Below are 11,561 nucleotides of genomic sequence, written 5' to 3'. Positions count from 1 at the left end.
AACTATGTGTATATGCATGTATTTATATCATGTATGCACACATGATATAATATACGGACATTGGTAAGCCTCAAAAACGACTCCGATCCAAATGAGGTATTTTCAGGTGAATCTTTGGAACAGAAAACAAGGCCTCACACAAAGTCTGGGAACACCCATTACAGAGTTGTATGTCCTACTTGCTTAAACTTTATACCTTTCAAGATTTGAAGAGAATAATGCTTGGAATCAGAGGTCCAGGATTTGAGTCTTGCCTCTGCCCTTTCTGAGTAATCACAGAGAAATTGTACCTAATGACAGTGAGCCTTTGTTTCTGCGTTTATGTAATAGTCGCCTCTTCTAGCTTCGTGACCAGATTTTAAAGAGAATGCATAGGGAAGTGATTTATAAGCTGAGAAATGCCATGAAAATATCAGTTATTGCAAAAATAGAAATTTAAGAATTCAAACATAAAATATTTAATGTGAACTCCATGGGAAAAATATATTTTAAACACTCCTGCCACAATCTAATATTTCCCCAACAGAGTCTGGTGTTGGAGCATGGTAGGTAACTTAATTACCTAGTGGAATGACAGCTTTAGCAGCGCTTAACGACTGCCGTCTGAGGACTGGCAGGTTTAATACAGCAACCAAACAGGAGCTAACAGATGTGTTTCCCTCTTCCTGGGTCCCATCACTGGGGCCGTGCAGCTGCAGCTCTGCCTTTATCTTGGGTACTTTGGCTCTGAAATGTGGCTGTATTTCTGTGAAACTCCTCCTATTCAAGCTTTATTATCTCGCCTTTTCCTAAGGACGGCCATTTTCCTTGACAACTCCATGCTGATCGGCAGTAACCGAGATCTTGTGCAGATGATTAGAGGTGCGTGTTGAGTGTTTGGGTGGAGGGGCACCTTTCCGGGGGCGGGGGGGAGAGCACACCTCTGACAGAACAAGCTGACAGGCCCTGATGATGGAGGCAGTGGGCGATACCGAAGAGATAGCACAGCTTGTCCTGTGGTTTCGGCAGTGACCCTAGGATATTTGCTGACTGGCTCAGAAGCCTGCCTTTCCCCCAGTTTGGAAGAGAACCAATTTCAACCCTGTTTAGAAGAAGATAATAGGAGGAAGGTGGTGAGTGAGAAAGTCAAAACTTAGAAGATGTTTCTGGGTCTTGACATTTACTCTTTGCCTTGAGCCTCTCTGTATTTATAAATAACTCTGGTGTTTTCTGCTGCTTTATTTAGCACTTCCACATCTGCTCTACACAGGGTGATTTGGGGAGTTAACCATTTGCAAGGTATTCTGGGAACAGTGTATACTGTGCCTTGTGCTAATGAGAGGTTTTCCAAGTGACTGTTATTTCATATTCTGAGCTCCAGCAAGCACTAGACAGCAGACCAAACCCACACATATGGTCTGTGCCCTGTAAATATTAAAAATGCATTAGTAAGTCTAAGTTTTCTTTTGTATTTTCTAAGACTTGTCAATCACAAACCAATAGATCCTATTTGTAGAGAAAGAACAGATTTAAAATGACAAAACCAGAACATATCTCAGTATCCTGGGAAGGGCTGGCACTTTAAAAAAAAAAAAAAACAGTGACAACAAAATTTCAAGTGAGTTGTCTCGGAGTCTGTCAGACTTGGAGATGCACTGCTCTCCCTGAGTCTGTGCCTCCCAGATGGAGTGGCTTCTGTAGAAAAACAATCATGGTTATATTCAGGAGAGCTTACTTGGCAAGAAAATCATGATTGAACTGATGCTATTGTGACATAATGTAGGAGTTTATAATTGCAATTTGTTATGAAACAGTTGGACTGAGTCCCAAGGATGGATATTTTAATGCACTGTGGGGAAATCGGAAAGAAAGGCATTATCAAGGACAGATGTGGTAGCAGAGTGAGGCTGGCTGCTGGGGGGCCTTGTTGCTTGATATTTGCCTTAGTGAAACTGCAGAAGTCCCAGGTCTGGCCCCTAGTCCCACAGGACAAGACTTAGCATAGCCAATATCCCAGAGCTGGTCATATTTGGGAAGGCCAGTTCGTACTGAGTAAACTCAGGTATGTACACCAAGAACAGTCTTGTTTATTTACCAGGAGACACAGAACTGTCAGGCCAGCCTTCTTTTGGCCTTCTTATGCTCCCTGTAGGCCAGCTACATGGGAAGTTAAGATTCCTGGTACGCTTGGAATCTGGGAAAGACAGTTTCATCAGGTGGTAGGGCCTCGTGTGTCCACTTTCACCATTTGTGATGAAATTCCACGGTTTGGCAATTGTGGCCATTGCTGCTGTGAACATTTGGGGTACACCGATGCTCACTCTTGGGTGGATGGAATGCTTTGAGGTTCTCAAAAGACAAACTGTGGCCCTAGGGGGCATTGGATGGCCACTCCAGCATCTCCCTCAGCAGCCGTTCCTTCCCAAGCCTGCCATCGTTGACATTCTTCCCAGTACAATCCTTGCATCTTTCTTTAATTGTGATAATACCTCCAAATACATTAAAATTGAGGCCAGGCCAATCATTTGACTTCTCTTCAAAATGATATTCTTTAAATATTTGCTCAGCACTTCTTTAGAGGAGAAGTTGAGCTTTGTCTGGAGAAGCATCAAAGCAGGAGCCCGATGGCAGCACTCAGCCTCTCTGTTCATTCCATGGCTCTTCCTCTCTGGCCCAACTTTGCACTCCCCACTCTGCAAAACAATCCTCTGCAGAAAACTGCATCTACCTTCTGTGAAGGCAGCTCAAAGACCATCTTTTATTAGCTTAGCCTGGTGTAACATAATACTGCCTCTAACCCCATACTCCTCCACAGGTTATGTTCTCGTAGATTAATTTCATCTTCTTGTATTACGTGCACATGTGTGTGTGTGTTCGTGCGTGCACACACACACACATTTTTTACCCAAGGATGTTTCAGAAAACTTTTGAATCAGTACTATAGGCTGTTACCTGCTGGCTTGCTCCTTAGTCCAGCTGAATTCAGAGACAAATCTTTCCCTGGCCTGGGAACCCTTTAATCTATGATTTACAGTAAATCATACCTCTAAAGCCTGCCTATGTTTGCATCTCTAAAGCTTGTTCCTTCATTTTATTTTAATTTCTTTTTTAAAAATTATCCCATCACTCATTTTTTTAAAATTTATTTTAATTTGTTTATTTACAGCATAACAGTGTTCATTGTTTTGGCATCACACCCAGTGCTCCATGCAGTACGTGCCCTCCCTATTACCTACCACCTGGTTCCTCAACCTCCCCCCGCCCCCACCGCCCCTTCATAACCCTCTGGTTGTTTTTCAGAGTCCATAGTATCTCATGGTTCATCTCCCCTTCCAGTTTCCCTCAACTCCCTCTCCTCATTTATTTAATCTGTGCAGATAATGTTAACTGATCATCTTCTGGATTGTACCCTACACAAGTATGTAAAGGAGGATATTACATGGTTTGTTCCCCAAGATTTATGTCTGTGAGGAGAGACAGACAAGTGACCAGATCATTGTAACAGTGTGGTGAGCGTGGCAATGGAATGTGGGAACACAAAGAAAGGCGACTAACCTGAGAACCAGAATGGAGCTTCAGGGAGACTTCCTAGAAGGAGCTGCTTGAGAGTTAGCCAAACTCAGATGCGTGTGGATGGGCTCCTTAGGAAGAGTGGAGTCATGATCTTAAACAACCCAAGTTGAATCCATGGTTAAAGTCTAAGGTAGCATGAACTCTTTTTCCAGTTTATCTCTGGGGGCTTCTCTCTCTTGACGAAGCACTTCCTAGGTGACAAAAAGAGAGAAAGAGAACAACACTGCGTGGACAAACCACTGGGTCTAATAACAGCTGCCAGGAGATGTCCAGTACTTTGTTGTTTATCAAGCAAAGCCACATTCATTATGTCACTGAATTTCCTGAAGATACCTTATAGCATTCATTCTTAACTGGAGTGATTTTTTAAAAAATTTTTTAAATTAAAATTTTTTTCAGTGTTCCAGAATTCGTTGTTTATGTACCACACCCAGTACCCCATGCAATACGTGCCCTCCATAATACCCACCACCAGGCTCACCCAGTGCCCCACCCTTTCCCCTCCAAAACCCTCAGTTTGTTTCTCAGAGTCCACAGTTTCTCATGGTTTGTCTCCCCCTCCGATTTCCCCCAACTCACTTCTCCTCTCCATCTCCCCATGTCCTCCGTGTTATTTCTTATGCTCCACAAATAAGCGAAACCATATGATAATTGAATCTCTCTGCTTGACTTATTTCACTCAGCATAATCCCTTCCAGTCCTGTCTATGTTGACACAAAAGTTGAGTATTCATCCTTTCTGATGGAGGCGTAATATTCCATTGTGTATATGGACCACATCTTCTTTATTCATTCATCTGTTGAAGGGCATCTTGGCTGTTTCCACAGTTTGGCGATTGTGGCCATTGCTGCTGTGAACATTTGGGGTACAGATGGACCTTCTTCTCACTACATCTGTATCTTTGGGGTAAATACCCAGTAGTGCAATTGCAGGGTCATAGGGTAGCTCCATTTTTAATTTCTTAAGGAATCTCCACACTGTTTTCCAAAATGGCTACACCAACTTGCATTCCCACCGACAGTGTGAGAGGGTTCCCCTTTCTCCACATCCCCTCCAACCCTTGGTGTTTACTGTCTTGTTAATTTTAGCCATTCTAACTGGTGTAAGGTAGTATCTCGATTTGATTTTGATTTGAATATCCCTGATGGCTAATGATGATGAATATTTTTTCATGTGTCTATTAGCCATTTGTAGTGATTTTAACCAGGGACCACATTTGGTAATGCCTGTAAATATTTTGGGTTGTCATACTGGGTGCCAAAAGACTGTTATTGGCTTCATTTGGTGGAGCGATGCTGCTATCATGCTCAGGAAATTCCCCCACAACAAAGAATTATCTGACCCAAAACATCAACAGTAGTGCTGAGATTGAGAAGTCACAGCTTGAGGTCATCTTCACATTTTGAAAGGGAAACCTAATTTCCAGGTCTAGTTCCATCTAAGTTAGCTGTGTGATCTTTGGCAAACCATTTACTCACAAGCCCTGATTCTCCTACTCATAAAATGTGTATTTATTTTTACATTAAATGACATAAAGTCTTTTCCCATTCGAAGAGTCTTTGAGTCCCTGAATTCAAATGTAAGTTTAAGCCAACAAATCAGCAAATAAAACATCTTTGCTCTAAAAGTTACAGTAGTAATATATTGATTCCTAGTACCAGGACTGATGAGACAGTGTGGCATGATGGAAAAAGTGGTTATATGCCTGAATATTCTCGTTTACAAAATGAGGTTGCAATTCTTAGCTTAAAGATTGAATATTATAGTGTATGTCAAATGCAAACTTATAGTGCCTGGAATATAGTAAGTGCTCAATAATAATGGTAGCTATCATCATTGCTATGTATCTGTGGTACAATTGTGATCTCTAATATCTTCAGAACTGGAAAGGGGCAGATAAATTGGAAGCATATGGAATTATGAAACATGAGCTTGCCTAGCATCAGCATTTTTTATGTGTATGCCAGACTAATTTCCTTGTATCCCCTAGCATGTCTTTCCAGTCCTGCAAATCCATAGGTCTTGGTCCATGAAAGTTGTTTGGAAAATTCTTATTCAGTTGAATTTGTAAATTGAGTCCCCTTTTGGTCACATTATCCACCAATCAATTTAACTACCTTTGTTCATATTCTAACTTCATTCTTGAAGGAAATGTTTCATATTTAGGTTTGATAGAAATAAATCTGGTTATTTCTCTGTCTGCATTTGGTACTACTCTAGGGACTGTCATTTAATATTTGGGTTCCCATGGAGATACTTCCCAGTGGGACTGCAAAATTGAGGGTTCTTATCAATTCCCTGCAAGTTAATGGCTCCTCTGACAGAGAATCTGACATCAACCTCTCTCTCCTGCTTGCTGCCACAAAAAAAGTGAGAGCCAGTGGAGAGGGAAGGTATATGGATGGAAACATTGCCCAGTCTGCTAAAAAGTACTGACTTCTGATCAGTTCATAAAGTTATAACCACTGCAGCAAATGCTTTCAAGTTATAAGTGCAAGGCCTTGGTTTTTTGTTTGTTTGTTTTTTACTAGATGAATAGATACTTAATGAGTCAAAGTAGATAGAATTACATTGTACATCTGTACAAATGTTTTCATTTTTCCTAAAAGAGGCTGTGGGGGGTTGAATCAGGACCACCTCCTCATTCATGTTCACCCAGAACCTCAAAATATGACTTTATTTGGAAATAGATCTTTGAAGATGTAATTTAAGTTAAGAGGTTACATTGTAGTAAGACTGATGTCTTTATAAGACAAAGACAGGACACTGAGACACAAGCAGATCTCTACATGAATGAAGAGACAGAGATTGGAGTGATCTGTCTACAAGCCAAAGAATGCCAAGGATTGCTGGAAACCATAGCCATGGAATAGACTCTCCTTGAGAAGGCCCATGGTATTAACCCTTCCAACACCTTGATTTCATACTTATAGCCTTCATAACTCTGAAACAATGAATTTCTATGGGTTAGGCCACCCAGTTTGTGGTTATTTGTTACAGCAACCTTGGGAACCTAGTAGAGAAAACTTGTTTATAAAACCTCAGTAAAGAACTTCACTGAGGTGCTTTGGAAGCAGAAATACTTAAACCTGGATGGACGCAAAGGTCAATAAAAATTCACCATCATCTTTTCCCAGTAGGTACCACTTTTCTTTAACCTGCCAAGATACCTGCCATATGAAGCAGTGGCACGAAACTTTTGAATAGAGATTAATTTGTGGATGGAAATTGTCAGTCATTAGAAAGTTATCAGAACATGCCCATGCCTTTCTGGCTTTCTTCTGGTCATCATTTGACTGTTGTTTTGTTTTGTTTTTCAATGGGCCTTTGTTCTGAATTGAACTTGGGCAAAAGTAATGGCATTTGATATGGCAATAAAATATTGGTTCCGTTTCCTATTACCTGGAGAATTCAATTCATTGTGTGAAGAGTATAAGTGGGTTTTGCTGAATGTGTTACAATTTATTATTTATGTGTTCCAATATATGTTTTAAAGGAGTGGAGGTATTTTTAATGAGGTGCTTAATGTTTAAATCCTAGCCAGGTTAAAAACAATGAAGGAATGGCAAGACTAGCCAGATCTTATCAGAAATGTCATTGTAGTACTGGTCTTCAAACTTCTGTCCCTTTCGACTCTGTAGAAGACACAAAAGGAAAAAATAAACCATGGAAAACTGAAGACCAGTAGAATATATGTACAACTTCAGAGTATTCGAAGGTGGGGGTTCTGTTGGGAAATTTTGGCATAATTTTGGGTTTTGCCTTTGACAAAAGAGTGAAATATGCAGGAGTCAGATCCTTCAAACCCATGGTGTTATCTATTTTCTGTGAAGTCAGGGGGACCTTGAGCAGAGATAGGACGTAAAGAGAGAAATAAGGAGGTGAGTAATGGGTTACTGAAATCACTCTGATTCCTGTCTTGGGAGAGATATGGGACAGAGATGAGAAAGGTTGGGCCCCTTAACGTCACTGCATTTTTCCCATAATGTCACTGAACTTGGCAGTCTTGCCTGGCACTGTTCCATCACCTGGGATTGTAAGTGCATGGTGAGCACCTTTAAAGCATCTGTATACTACTTATTTCCCTTGGTCCTCATATACATTCATTCATATACAGAACTGTAGGTAAGTATCTATACTCCTATTTTACCTGAGACTGAGAGTTTAAAGAAATTTCCCTAAATCTTATAGCTAGTAAGTAAATCAACTGGGATTGAGCTATTAATCTAATTCCAACTGCTAGTTTTTAGTGAACATACCCTGCTGTCCTCTTGGAGAATCCCTGGAAAACTACTTCTTTGACTACTCTTAAAGGCTGATTAATCCACATCTTATCTCTGAACTGGTCATTAATGATAATATAGCACTAGAAAATAAGCTAGGTATAGAAATTACATTTTTACTAAAATCTGTCAAATTTATATCTTTTCTGTTTTGAATGTCAACAAAAACATTTTAATTCCCCAAAAGTCTTGTTCTTCCTTCAAATAGAAACATTTCCTTAAATAGATCTTTTTAGGGAATACAGAATAGTTTCTAGTGACTATTTTACTGAAGGTATTCACATGGGAATGAGTGATACAACCATAGTACTCTAAATTTCCTTAGCGCTAAGATGACACATTTCTACATGTAATTGAACTCAAGATGGAAGCAATGGTGTCAGAATCTTAAAATGTCAAACCAGCTTCCAACGTACATTGTTGAACTTCTCTGTAATTTAGGTGTTTGGAGGATAAATCCTGGCTCACCACTCTGAGTTGACCAAGTGCTTCATTAATATTAGGTGGAACTTCATTAGCATCTAGTAAAGATTAAAAAAAAAAGAACTCATGACAATAACCAAAAAGAATGCTGCAGTGTGCCAGGAGTTCTATATGAATTATTGCTTTTAATTCTTATAAAATTTTATGGAATAAGGTTGGTTTTATGCAGATTTTTTATAAGAAAAACCTGAAATAAGGGACTGTTAACTTAGAAATATTAATAAATGTGCACAAGATCTCATGAGTAGTTCCGGGATTAAAACTCTTATCTATCTGACTCAAAATCCATCCTCTTAACTGTTATAAATCCAAATATGGAGGACTCAATATTTTGATTCCTCCTTGGTGGCTGAAGTGGTAGATTGTAGAGTTACACAGCATGTTCAAGGCCATGTGTTACTGCTCATTCAGCTGTCATCCAATAAATATTTAGAGTAACTATTAAAAGCCAAGTACTATGCTGTTTGCTAATTATGTAAAAGTGAAAATAACATACATGGGCACCTGGGAGGCTCAGTTAGTTAAGCAACTGCCTTCGACTCACGTCATGATCCCAGAGTCCTAGGATCAAGTCCTGCATCGGGCTCCCAGCTTCATGGGGAGTCTGCTTCTCCCTCTGAGCTTCTTCCTTCTCATGCTCTTTCTACTTTCTTTCTCTCTCTCAAATAAATAAAATCTTAAAAACAGAGAAAATAACATATATTATCTCTTATTTCTAAGAAACATCATAAAAATTAACTCGTGGGGCACCTGGGTGGCTCAGTTGGTTAAGTGGTTGCCTTCAGTTTGGGTCATGATTCCAGAGTCCTGGGATCAAACCCTGCATTGGGCTCCCTGCTCAGCAGAGGGCCTGCTTGTCTCTCTCCCTCTGCCTGCCGCTCTGCTTACTTGTGTTCTCTATCTCTCTGTTAAATAAATAAATAAAATCTTTTTTAAAAGATTAAAAAAATAAAAGTTAACTCATTAAAAATGAACTATGAGTGGTGATAAGTATACTCTGAGAAAAACAAGCCAAAGGCTGAAATTGAGAATGCTATTGGGGGAAAGATGGAGTATTTTCTCGGTAAGGTGACACTTAAGCTGAAGGATTAGTGGAGCTGGCTGTGTGAGGAGTTAAGGTGGGACATTTCTTCAAGGCAGAGAGAACAGCATGTGCAAAGGCCCTAGGCCAAAAAGAATCGGATGTAATGCAGGAACAAAAGAGAGTTAGTGTGACTGAAGCACAGTAAGGATAGGAGTGAGGCCTGACATGGAGTTGAGAAAGAACCAGAACCCAGTTCACAGGGACGTTATTTTTTAGTGGGTGGAAATTCAGTCAGCAGTGAGAGAAAAATGATGAGGCATGAGCAGAGAAAGGAGTAGAGATAGGGTGTCCCTGTAGCTGAATCATACTGATTTCCATGGTTTGAAGACCAATGGACTTGTACTACCAAACTTACAGAGACACTTTATTTCTCCTCACTGAAGCTCTGTCCTTCAACACTTCCCAGAATGCTTGTGTCCTTGCTAAATTCTCTCCAACTAATTCTGTTGCAGATTTTTTAGGATTTTCCATAGAAACAATTATGTAGTCTGCAAGTAGAGATAGTTTCACTTCTTTCTTCTCTATATATAACTACTTACTTTTCTTGCATTATTGCAATCTCTAGTTCTCTCTATGTAGTTTTGAACACAAGTGGTGAGGGTAGGCATCTTTGTGTTTCAGATGTAGGGGAAAAGAATTTCAAATACCATCAAGAAATGATCTGTGGTTTTCCAAGAATTTTCTTGGTCCAAGGTTTTCCAAAGATGCCTTATATCATATTAATGAAGTCTCCATCCATTCTCATTTTGATGAAAGTGTATAATATAAACTTTATATCATGAATTAGTGATAAATTTTGTTGAGCTCTTCTGCATCTATTGATCATCTTGTTTTCCCTCCTTTTTAATGTTATATTAACTTAGTAATCTCAGGATAAATCCTACTTGACATGGATTTATTATACATCATTAAGCTTGATTTTTAAAAATTTTGCTAAGGATTTTTTTACATTAGTTTTTCATAAAGAATATAATTTAAAATTTTTATGAAGTTTTTGGCAGGATTTAGTATTAGGGTTGTGCTGTTCTCATAAGGTGAGTTGAGAGATATCTCCTCTTCCTTTGTTTTCTGAGTTTGTATAAGATTGGTGCTATTTCCTAAGAGGTGGTTCTTCAAAAGAATTAATAGAATTGATAAACCCCTAGCCAGAGTTATCAAAATAAAAGAGAAAGGACTCAAATAGATAAAATAACAAATGAAAGAGGAGGGAACACAGCCAACACCACAGAAATATAAAAAATTATATAAGAATACTATGAAAAATTATGTGCCATTAAATTGGGCAATCTGAAAAAAAATGGACACATTCCTAGAAACAAACTACTAAAACTGAAGCAGGAAGAAATAGAAAATTTGATCAAACCCATAACCAGCAAAGAAATTGAATCAATAATCAAAAATCTCCCAACAAACAAAAGTTCTGGGCCCCATGGTTTCCAGGGAAATTCTACCAAACGTTTTATTTTTAGATTTTATTTATTTATTTGACATACAGAGAGAGAGAGAGGACACAAGCAGGTGGGGCAGCAGGCAGAGGGAGAGGGAGAAGCAGACTCCCCATGGAGCAGGGAGCCCAGTGGGGATCTATCCCAGGACCCTGGGATCATGATCTGAGTTGAAGGCAGCCACTTAACCAACTGAGCCACTCCTCTACCAAACATTTAAAGAAGAGTTAATACCTTTCTTCTAAAACTGTTCCAAGAAACAGAAATGGGAGGAAAACTTCCAGACTCATTCTACAAAGTCAGAATTACTTTGATTGCAAAACTAGACAAAGACCCCACTGAAAAGGAGAAATAATGGGCCAATATCCTTGATGAACGTAGATGCAAAAATTCTCAATAGAATACTAGCTAATTGAATTCAAGAGTGCATTAACAGAATTATTCACTACAATCAAGTGGGATTTATTCCCGGGCTGCAGGTGTTCAATATTCACAAATCAATTAACAAGATATACCACATTAATAAAACAAAGGATAAGAACCATATGAACCTGTCAATAGATGCAGAAAAAACATTTGACAAAATACAGCATCCATTCTTGATTAAAAAACAAACAAACAAACAAACCTCAACAAAGTAGGGATAGATGGAGCATACATCATCATAAAGGCCATATATGAAAGACCCACAGCTAATATCATCCTCAGTAGGGA

This window comes from Meles meles, chromosome 15 (assembly GCF_922984935.1).
Source record: "Meles meles chromosome 15, mMelMel3.1 paternal haplotype, whole genome shotgun sequence".
Classification (NCBI taxonomy): Eukaryota; Metazoa; Chordata; class Mammalia; order Carnivora; family Mustelidae; genus Meles; species Meles meles.
Note: the sequence above shows the minus strand (reverse complement) of the source record.